The following is a 12,665-nucleotide window of genomic DNA, read 5'->3' on the forward strand; positions in this document are numbered from 1 at the left end:
AATCCATTCTAAAACTTATACACCAAGCTTCCAGTACTACCCCTGGCCAATATAGCACACGGTTATAAAAGACCTGTGTAAACATTGGACATTATCCAGTAATTACTGCAGATGATGAGATAGCTCACAATATGACATTTTTTATTCACATATTATGGCCCAAATGAGAACATCTGCCCAAAGGCATTATGGGTAAGCCATCTGCTCTTTGGCTGACACAACCTGCTTGAATAAAGAGAAATAAAGTTTTCATGGAGATATGTACAAATGGAATTTTTAATGAAATATATCTCTAATGTTACTAGTAAACTGAATAATAAAAATATCATTGCACTTTTCAATTTAACATTTGTTTTTCTCATCACAACTATTAGAATATGTAATTTCATTTATTTTATGACCACAAATAAAGATTTTTCTGTATAGTTCCCAAATGCATAATGGCAGGTAAGCAAGACAGACTGTAGCTACAAAGATACCCTCGACTGAATAATAAATATGCATAACATAAACATTGTGACAGATTGCACTTTCAAAAATAGCAAAAACAGATCTTCCAACCCACATACCCTCGCTTCTACAATATGACCTTGGTATACTTCCAACTGAGTGATGGTGCCTATCTCCACTCCCCTTGAATGGGAGCAGGTGTGTGACTCTCTTGTAACCAACAGCAGTGGTGGCAGTGAAGGGACTGACACCATGTGGTTACCAAGGCAGCTTCTATCTTGTTCTTTGGAATAGTTGCACTTGAAACCTTGAACTTACATGTAAGCTGCCGTGGCTTGAGGAAGTCAAACCACTCAGAGAGGCCAAAGACAGGCACACCTAGACTTATGGTCCTCCTGTCCAGGAGCAGCAGGTGACTTGAAAAAGCCATCAAAGAGCTGGCCTCACCATCAACTTAAACCCTCCCTCCCAGCTCTTCAGTCTTCCAGCTGAGGCCGCAGACCTTGTGGATTAAGACAGGTCCTCCCCACTACGTCCTTAAGAGTTTCCTGATCCATAGAAGCCATGAGCACAATAAAAGCTTGTTTTATACCAAATTACCAAGTTTGAGCTGGTTTGTTTCAGCAATAGCAACTAGAACAAATGGGCCAACCATAATAAAACATTTTAATATGATGCTCACATAAAAATTTCACAAGAACAACAACAAATCCACGGTTGGTACTAAACTTCTTTGATTCTACATTGACGCAGGAAGTAAACATTAAAATCAGATCTCTACAAATTTTGCTTAATCAATTATGAGTGGTGATTTTTTTTATTTAAATTATTTTTAATAAAGGAAAAACATTTTAAAGCCTGAATTTAGAAATCATGCCAATTTTTCATTGTAGCTATTTTTTTCCTCTCAAAGATAAATTAATTGAAAATAAGTTGCCTTTCAGATTGTCTTTTTACCCATACAAAGTTTTCATCAGATCTTTAGGTAAAGTGCATCACTTTGGTTTCCCTCCCAGAGTCCAAAGTCAAAAGAAATAAATTAGGCCATATTTCAGCAGAGAATCTCCCAGTCACTCTCTGAGTATCTAACACTACAGACAGTTCATCAATAGTAGCACTTGGCCTCTGTAAAAATACCCCGTGTTCATAATGCCTTTAAATTACTTAGTTCCAGGATTTCCTTTTAGTGGACTGATGACCCTGAGACTCCAAAGCTATTTAGTATGTGTCCTGAGTCTGACATTCTTTAGCAATTTGAGCTAGGCTCAGAAGGACTAGAACTGAACCAGTAGCCTCCTGCCAACACTGAAATACTGATGCCTAAAGGCTTAGTTTGGAAGAGCAACTCTAGTCCAGATCACTGTTTCCATGGCTGCCTTCCTATTGCCCATAACCTGAGGAGATCCAACTCCAGAACATGGCTTAATAGCTAACTTCCTGACTCTGGGGTTCCATGAGGAACCCGCTTTAGCAAAACTCAGTGGCCTTATATGTATACCACCACGTTTCTCTAAACACTCCAAAGTGCATCCCTTGTGTTTTATCATATTTAAATTTAAATGATTCCTGGAGGATATGTTGAGAGCAGTTAGGATAACCTCCCGTTGAGGAAAAGAACCTCCTCTCCCCTGGTTCATGTTTCACAATAGAGGAATAAGACTCCTGGCTTCTTGCCCCATCCTGTCATACACCCTTCTCTCTGGAGGGGAATATGTAGGAAACATTATAGGGCAGGGCAAGGAGGTAGCAGCTCAGTGTATCCACAAGGTACATAAATTCTAGGTTCCTCCTTATCATTGGTTTTATAAGCACAAATTCTCCCAAGGGAAGACTGAAGACTTTGCAGACTTGGGGACTGTGACTGGGTAAGTCCAATACATTAATTTGTTCTCGTGTATCTGATTTATCATTCTGTTAAGGACATTTTGATCTTTTCAACCTGACTTTTATCCTGTCTCTCATTTGGTTCTAAATTCTGATGGGGAACAGGCACATTACAAATAGTCTCTCTAGGGTCAACAGGATGAATAAATGTGTCAGACTAATTCTCTATTACAGGATAATTCACAGTACAGATTTGCTAGATGCTCCCCTCGATGTTCTCATTCCCCAGCATTAATTTGAGGTTGGCCTTTAGATTATAGCCATACCCTACTGATATACTGATGTCCATGTGCCTGCCCACCATGATCATCCCAGTCTGCTTCTCACATCCTTCCCAAATCCAGTGTCTGCATATCTTCATCACACCATCTCTTATACAGATTTGACTTTTCTACCATCAACTTCAACCTCATAGAGGACAGTAAATACATCATTCTCATTTTTTGTCTCCTATATTTAATGCAGAATAGTAAATGTAAAAGGCACACAATAAACATTTGTTAATTAATTTTAGGTATGAAGGATAAATTCTCAAGATATCCCCCCAAGTTCCCTGTCCCCTGGTTATTGAGTCAAACACTGTTCTAACTACTGTTATGAAGAGACTTTGTAGATGGAATTAAGGTTACTAATCAGCTAATTTTAAAATAGGGAAATTATCTTGGATTTACCTAGATGGACCCAGTATAGCCACATGAGTCCCTAAAAGCAGACAAAAAAAAAAAAAAAAAAAGGGCAGAAGAGGCAATCAGAGATACAATACAGAGATTCAGGGACAGAGGAGACTGGAGGCAGGAAGGGACATCAAAGAGAATTAAAGCATGAAAATGATTCAATATGCCATTGTGAATTGAAGATGGAGGAAGGTGGCCAGGCGCCAAGGAACTTGACAGCTATTAGAAACTGAAAATGACCCCCAGCAAAGAGCCAAGGAGGAAACTGGGACCTCAGTCCTGAAGTTATGCGGAACAGAGTTTTGCCAATATTCTAAATGAGTCCAGAAGTGAATTTATCCCCACAGCCTCCAGAAAAGAAATCAGACCCGCCAGCACCTTGATTTTAGCCTTATGAATCTCAGATTGGAGAATCAGTTAAGCCAAGCTGTACCTGGACTTTCAGCCTACTGAACTGTTAGATAATAAATGGGTGGGCTTTTTTTTTTTAACTCCTAAATCTGTGGTAATTTGTTATGGCAGTGACAGAATACTTGTACAGAGGATATTAGCCAGACTAACAATCATAACATGGGTAGGCTGCTATATTCAAGGGGACACTTAATAAAATAAATACAGAAATCACCAATGATTCCAAGACCATGATATAGTCCCAAATCAGGGCTTATCATTCTTGCTGAGGGCGGTGGCAATTCCCCATCTTAACTTTCTGTCTGAAGACTTATTAGGAGTCTCATGATTCTTGTAGCAACTTGAATATCAGTCTGGTTATGTGTGAGGCTGAATTCTAAGATGGTCTCTAAGAGCCCTGCTCTCTGGTGTACATGCCCTTCCTGTGGAATGTTGGTGAAAACCATGAATATGATGGCACAGATGGTCTTGATTATATTACATTATGAAAGATTCTTCATAGCAGGCTGGAGTGGGGTTTTCCTGCTGGCTTTGAAGAAATAAGCTGTTGTGTTTTGAGAAGGCAGTGTGGCTAGCATCTGAAAGAGACCTCTAGGAACTGACAGCAACCCTTCCCTGTTCTGTGGCCAACAATTAAATAGGGACTTCTGTTCTACAACTGCAAGGAACAGAATCTTGCCAACCATCTTGATGAGCTTGGGAAGAGACCCTGACTTCCAGATGAGAAACTTGCCCTGGCCTACACATTGATTTCAGTCTAGTGAGACCCTGAGGAGAGGACTCAGTCGAGCAGTGCTCACACTCTAGAACTCAGTCTTGTGTGATAATAGGTAGGTGTGTTTTAAGTAATGAAGTTTGTGGTGGTACTCTGTTATCCAACAGCAAAAAACTCATATGGATTTGTTCATGTAGTCCAATGCTATCATTTTGTAGATGATTATACAGAGAGTAAACACCCTTCAGAGGCAAAACCACTGTGAAGTTGTAGCATTGTAACTAAAAGCCAGGTTTGGGTTCTGTGCTTCCATGTTTTACACAGCTGTTATCTGCTGAATGGATTATTCATCTATTCCAAACCACCTTCGAATCTATTTTATCAAACTCCATAAAACTATTTAATATGATACTAATGAGTTATACACACACATTTACATACACACAGAGAGACTCCATCTTCAAGACACTATTACATACATATCATCTCATCCCCGGTAGCCAGTCATCCCAGCTCACTACCACAGGATAGCCTAACTTATTGGAGAATCACGTAGGATCCTTGGAAGTGTTAAGTTTTACAAATAGTGCAGTTCTACTCAAGGAACTTTGAATTTTTGAATATGTGTAACTGAGTTGATATTTTCATAGAGATGTATATTGCCACATAGAAGCTTAGACTCCCCTTGCCTATTTGAACTTCATAGCATTAAAACAGCTCTGAATAGTTGAAAGACTAGACCTTATGTGTGGTTTGTAAGCGAAAGGAGAACCTTTAGGTAGAGAGGCCCATGAGATTCTTTCTCTTAAAAAAAAAAAAGCCGAAAAATCTTTCAATTTCCTATAAATGTTTAATGCATATGGTATGGTATGGTATGGTATGGTATGGTATGGTATGGTATGGTATATACAAGAGTAACTGTGCATACATCCCAAGCCTAGTCTTCTTCCATCAGCACTTTGGTGTCAGGAGTATATGTATAAGATGGTCCATTCAGCGTAAGACCCTTTTTCCTGAGACTGACCATGACTGCCAATTTTATTGCCAGATGGAATAACAATAAAAGAAGGCAAGAGAACAATTCATCTGAAAAGCAGCTTTCCTTTTCTTGTTTTTCTCTTCAAATCTCATTAAAGCTGAATCCAAAATCTGACTCTCATGGTTATGTTTCACTTTTAAAAACCAGTAAGAAATTAAACAGGACAGGGAAACAAATTCAAACAGAATGTTCAGCAAGGAGCAAATAAGTCCTCTAATTAGAAAGCAGGAAAGCCAGTTATTAAGAGCAAAACTACTCATGCCCAGCAAAGGAGCCTGCTTTTAAAATTAATTGGTCACTTTATCCCATGGTTAACAAGTGGGCAAGGGGGCTCCATCTGACCTTTTCCCCTTTGACAGCCAAGATTTTGAAGTAAGACTTAAACCTGGGGTACACGTGAAATAAATTCCTATTTCAACATTGATAATAAGTATAAAAACAAAGATTTTGGGGGGTTTGTAGAAAGTTTTCTTCTGTCAGCAACTAAACTGCTTAACTGTATGGAGTTTTAAGATAAAATGGCATGTGTGCATTGTAAATGTAAGTAATACCTCTTGGACAAAGAGAGAATCATCAGAGAAGGAAATTTACATAAATATGAATATTTGGAAGCTAGCTTATATGGCCTCACACCTCATAAATGACTCAATATGAGATGTACTGTATCCATTTTCCAATTAAAGAATATCATATGCATGTGCATACATACAAGAAATTTCTGTAAAACCTATAAATTCTCTGCAAAATTCCCCAACTTTTTAATTAAATTTTGTTCTATCATTTCTCTTAAATCTTAGAAAATTATTCTTCTACATGTGTAAAATAAGAGACACTGCTACATTCTCTAAGGGATCTTGAAAGAAGTATTTCATTATTTTGCAATGTCATTTTTTAAAAAGATAGCTTTTTAAGGTACTTATGCTTTTCATGCAATTTTTAATTAGTTTTCTGGAAACAAAAAGTTTATCTTTGCCATGAGTTTGGTTGCTTATGAAGCAAATTAAAAGTACCCATTCTTAAATATTTTTTAAAAATCTACCAAAAAAAAGCAGTACCAATATGTATCACAGATTTAGAGACAAAATGGTGAGTAACTTGAAGTTAGCACAAATCATCACTATCCTCACCATTGATAGTAAATGTTATATAATCACATCTTCATAATGTAGTTAAGGAACTTGCTTTCCTTTTCTTTTTTTTTAAATTTACTTAATTTTAAATTAAATTCCAGTGCACGTTACAACACATACCCTCCCCAATGTCCACCACCCAGTTATCCCATCCCTACCTCCTTTCCCTCCAACAACCCTGCTTGTTTCCTGAGATTAGGAGTCTCTTGTGGTTTGTCTCCCTCTCTGGTTTCATCTTGTTTCATTTTTTCCCCTCTCTTCCCCTATGCTCCTCTGCCTTGTTTCTCAAATTTCCCATATCAGTGAGATTATACAATGACTGTCTTTCTCTGATTAACTAATTTCGCTTAGCATAATACCCTCTAGTCCCATCCACATCATTGCAAAGGGCAAGATTTCAGTTTTTGATGGTTGCAGAATATTTCATTGTGTATATATACCACATCTTCTTTATCCATTCATCTGTCAGCGGACACCTGGGCTCTTTCCATAGCTTGGCTATTGCAGACATTACTGCTGTGAACATTGGGGTGTGGGTGTCCCTTTGGATCACTACAGAACCTGCTTTTCTTATGTGGCCCTCTCCTACAAAATAGTTAGCAGAAGACCCCAACAGATTCCCTTTTGGTGGGATATACGCCTACCTCTAAACCAATCTCTGGCCAAAGAATATCCCTATTGGATTAAATCGATTATGATACATCATTTGAAGCTGAGAGAGGAGCCTAATTTCCTGAACGTGTGCTCACCAACTTAATACTGTTAAACAAACAAACACACACACACACACACACACACACACACACGCACACACAAAACTGGGTTTTGGAAAGAAAGAATAAAGGGAGAAGCCATCAGCTAGGACAGGCGTTAGCTACATTTAATTATTTACACATCACTTTTACATTTGCCCGATCTAAGTGTCCTTCGTGCTACAACAGTACAGTTGAGTGGATGTGGCAGAGACTGTATGTTCTACAAAAGTTATTATATCTACTCCCTGGCCCTTTGCAGAAAAAGGCTGTCACCTCTGGCATGAAACAATCAACAAGTATCTTCCATAATTTACATGGCAAAGACCAAAATGTTCTAGAACTCCCTATTAGAATTATGAGAAGATTGTAATTGAGTTACGTCTACAAGCCACCCATGCGAATACTTACTACTTTAGAATCTTATCATTTTATCTAACAGATTTAGCCAGTTGTTAATTATTTAACAGAAAATTAGAATGCATTTGGAATAAGGAAGAGCGAGAAGAGTAATGAAGACAGACAACTAATATTTGGAAAGGAGAAGGGTGTGGAAGACTTTAGTTGTTTCCAAAATGACCATGAGCCTTCCAGAGAATAGCTTGTTGACCCTGCAGAGTAGGTCACACCTGTTCTCTGTGCCCCCGTAATCAAACCAAAACGTTACTCTAATAAATTACTGTTCCAAGTGATTTTTTTAAGCTCAACTGCAGGAGTAGAACTCAAACAAACATTAAAACCTGTCAAGCAAGACAGCCTCAGAGGACAGTACATATTTAAAACATATTACAACTGTTTTCCAATGGTCAGAACATGAAGCCCCCTTCTCTTGGCCAAGGAGAGTACATAAAGCCAAGAGGGTGAAGCTGAAAGGATTGGAAAAAATGATGGATCACTTTTCTCCCTCTTCCAAGATCCCCAAACACTAGCGATTTGAGAGGAAGAAGGTAGACATTTTGGGTCTGATCAAAATAATATTAGTAAGAATGCTAAAAAAGCCAACAAGCTGCAAATCATTTTGATGGAAACAATAAAACAAGTGGATTCCAAAACATTCTTCTTTACAATATTTGAGAGAAGAGGATAAGAAGAAAAAGACTTTCTTGGTACAAAAGAGATCAGAGACATAAGCAAACTATGCGTAGGTACAGTGCACTAATGTAACTTCACTCCCATTTTAAAACTTGTCCTGATGGGCACGGGATTCTTTCTCCACACGCACGGGCACTTTGACTCATTCAGACACAACTCTGAGCACTGGGTTAGAGGCACACGAGAGTTAGTGCACGTGTGTGTGTGTGTGTCTGCATGTGCATGCCTGGAAAAATCTTTCTCAAGCCATGGAATCATCACAAAGTGAAAAGAAAATTAGCCATAATCTGGTCTCTTTGATCAATAAACACACTTGCACCAGACTCTCAGGCTCCAAACTGGGAGCTTCTGAGATTCTTTATGAAGTCTTAGAAACACAACGATATATTTCATAAAACTTGGCAAAATCCCAGGCTTTCTTTCTTGAATGCATCGACTCCAAATGAAATAGTTTATTGCCTCCTGCTAGGAGTTCCCCTCTATTCTGCACTGCAGAAACAAACTTCAAGAAAAAACACCTTTTGAACGTCTGTCACTCAATCTTTCCATGTACAGATTTAAGATGAATTCAACATCATGCTATCTTCTGCTTTTATTTTTTTTTAAAGATTTTTCCTTATTTATTTGTCAGAAAGACAGCACAAGCAGGGGGAGCAGCAGGCAGATCAGGCAGAGGAAGAAGCAGGCTCCCAGCTGAGCGAGGAACCCAATGCAGAACTCGATCCCAGAATCCTGGGATCATGACCTGAGCTGAAGGCAGACTCTTAACTGGCTAAGCCACCCTGGTGTCCCTGTCCTCTGCTTTTAAATAAAGCATTATACAAGTGTTCTCCTTTACCAAACTAAAAAGTTTCCCTTAGTGCACAAAATGTATTGCAGTAAATTAAAAAAAAAAAAAAAAAAGAGTTCCAACAAGATAAAGATTTTGTTTTTGTAAACAATAACTTAATTTAAAGTCATTAATAATATGTCATTATATCATTTACAACTGACACGCAAATGATTATTTTCAAAGGTTCAAAGTTATACTTTTTCATTTTTTTTAAAGATTTTATTTATTTATTTGACAGACAGAGATCACAAGTAGGCAGAGAGGCAGGCAGAGAGAGAGAGGAGGAAGCAAGCTCACCGCGGAGCAGAGAGCCCGATGTGGGGCTCGATCCCAGGACTCTGGGATCATGACCTGAGCTGAAGGCAGAGGCTTAACCCACTGAGCCACCCAGGTGCTCCATACTTTTTCATTTAAAAACAAAACTATTTTCAGGGTGCCTGGGTGGCTCATTGGGTTAAGCATCTGCCTTCAGCTCAGGACATCGGGCTCCCTGCTCAGTGGAAATCCTGCTTCTTCCTCTCCCTCTGAGACCCTGCCCCCACTCTAGTGCTTTCTCTGTTTTTCTCCCTTTATCTCAAATAAATAAATAAAATCTTGGTGGGGGTGAGAACCAACAAAAGTGTTTTCAACTCTTACTTAGTTAATGTGATTCAGAATAGAGTATGATTTCTTTAAGGTTTTTTATCTTTTCTATTACAGAATTTCTCAGTATTCTTCCTAAACTTGCTTGCCCTGCCCCATCCCCCACCGAATTCAATAATACCATAAAAAGAAAAATAGAAACATCTTCATACAGTGGAGAAAGGCGACACTGTCTTGCTAACCTCCAGAGAAGGAAGAGGTGAGAAGAAAATTAAACATTTTCCAAAATATGACCTGATGCAGATATCTGAAACGTACTTTCCAGAGAAATACTTAATGAAAGCTTGTTGTGTGATGGAATGTTTAAGCAGGATCCCTGTGGTCTCTGGGTGAATGTAAATCACTGTAAGGCAGGCACTTACTGAAATTGCTGTATGTGATATAGACCAGAAATCATGGCAAATGACGCAGACACAGGTTCAAAGCGAACCAACTTCCATGTAAATGTGGCCTTAAGGTTAGTCACAGATGCAAAATGAAGAGAGATAAGTGGGAAAAGCTGCACTAATTCTCCTAATGGTAAAATTAAATTCCTCTCTTGCTTTACGTTAATACGATATTCTACAAGGCATTGCAGTTCCTTCAGCTAAGACGTTAATAGAGAACACTTCTGTAAGTGGTGCAATACAACGCAATAACTCTCAAATGTAAAGAACTATCTTCTCAGGTATCAAGTGACTCTGGTGTGATTTCCTTTACTATGGATGACTGTAAAAACTTAAAATCAAATAGTTTGTGTATAGAAACTGATACACCTGGACTTAGGCACTACTGTTCCATCAGTGGATGTTATTGACCATACACAGGTATTCCAACTAATTATAAGCAAATATCTTCCAGATAAGTCTGGGTAGCTATTAAATTACTAGGCCAGCTTTGCAAGTTCTCATGATCTTAGGTATGTTGTTGCCTCAATATAATCATTTAGTTTTTATTAGAAAAATTAATGGAATTATCTTGTTCAATATAAAAAGAGAGAGGAAAGGAAATATTCAACTGTAGTGAATAAATGTTGAATATCTAATTTTGTAAAAGACTGACCTAATTAATATCCATAAGCAGGAAGAAATTGTTTATAAATTAGGATGTTATTCAGAAACACCTCCGTAAGTTGGCTGAATAATCAAATAAATACACATTGAATTATAATACTGGCCAGCCATTATATACATTTTTTATGTTCCAGATATCATACTAAGTGATTTATATATTTGAAATCATTTATCTCAAAACAACACTAGGGAGTTGAAGCCATTATTATTCCCATCTATAGATAAAGACACAGAGGCACATTGAGTTTAAGCAACTTGCTCAGAGTCACACAGCCAATATTTGGGAAAACAAGAATTCAAACTCCAATCACCTGGTTTCAGAATTCATGCACTTAGTCGTAAACATTTTAAAACAACAATTCACTTGCAATGGTACCCATTGACAGAAATAGATAAGGGAATGCATCTCAATACATAAAAAGCCCTATAGCCATAAAAATTAAAATCACGAGAATTTTCTATTATGATGTTGGAGATGTTAGACAAATAGATATTGGAGAAATACTGGATGTTGGAGAAAAGTAAAGAGGATCAATTAACATAAACATTTCTGCTGAATATATACATGGCTACAATATTCCTCCCCCTTGATTTTTCAATATTCATGGAGTGACTTAGGGTGCTTAAATTGGAGAATATGCTCCTACTACTTAGTGACTTGACAAATATTCTATTTATGTAACTATCAATTCATTTATAAAGTATTTTTCCCTAGGGTTTACTAGAAGTCAATCAGTACTATCCACTGAAAGAGAACACAAATGTGGAATGGGAAGATGGGTAAATTAATCAGGCTGTCAGAATTGCTAAATCCCCTGGTTTTAGTGGAATCTTAACTACAGCTCACTTTTGTTTTTCCTGTTCTGAAGTATACTATATTGGGTATCTAAAACCCTAGGAATTTCTATATTTAAGCAGTCCTAACATAGAATGGTGAAAAGCACTTAAGTATTCTGCAAACATCAAATGCAAAGTAGATCCCAGTCAATCAGCCAGCTGCGTTAAGCATATAACTTGACCTAGGCATTCAGCCAACTAACGTCCGCATATATTTGTCAGAAAATCGTATAACACCTGATGATTCTCCTAGCAGATCTGCATACACATCTAATAAGAAGAGGCCACATGAACACTGGGAAACTCCAGATTTGGAAATTCTTGGAATAGAAAATGGATGGTAAGAAGTTGTGAAAGAAGAGAACCTAAGTGGAAGTGGACACAAAGTGGCCTCACAGGGTATCATACCTGGGTAGATTTACCATGATCTGGAGTCTGGTTTTAATCTCTCAAGGCCAAAAACTGAGACTTAATACTGTATCCAGAAATAAGTGATAAAATTATTCTAAGTTCTCACAAAACAGCTGTATAGTTCAGAGTACTAACTTATCAGGAGCCCTGGGTGGCTCAGTTAGTCAAGCAAACACTCTTGATTTTGGCTCAGGTCATGATCTCAGGGTCCTGGGATCAAGCCCCAAATTGGGCTCTGTGCTCAACAGGGAGTCTGTCTGAGGATTCTCTCCCTCCCTCTCCTTCTGCCCCTTTCCGCCACTGGTGTATAAGTGTGTAATGCATGCACACTCTCCCTCTCTCTAAAATACATAAATCTTAAAAAAAGTACTAAATTATTAATTCATAGTTGAAGATACCACTTCTAATGTGCTTATTTCCTCCAATATTTATAACCAAAAATTGGATCAATAGGTTGATTGATGGCACAGAATTAAGGCAAAGCCCAAGGATTGACATGGGGAGTAATTTACTCTAACCATGATGAAGTCTAAAGTAAGAGATCTGCCCATAACAAAGAACACACTTTGCTCATGAAGGAGCTGAGACCCTGAATGCTGCATCTCCCTTCCTGGATAATGCTGGAGGTGAAAGTCCAAAATTTGCCTTTCTAAGAGGACGCTCTCTAAACAGGCCAATCTATTTACCCTTTAACTACACTTTTCTAAATAGGTCTAAAGAATATGATTTCTATTTTCAACAAGT

Source organism: Martes martes (genome assembly GCF_963455335.1).
Source record: "Martes martes genome assembly, chromosome: 1".
NCBI classification, from domain to species: Eukaryota; Metazoa; Chordata; class Mammalia; order Carnivora; family Mustelidae; genus Martes; species Martes martes.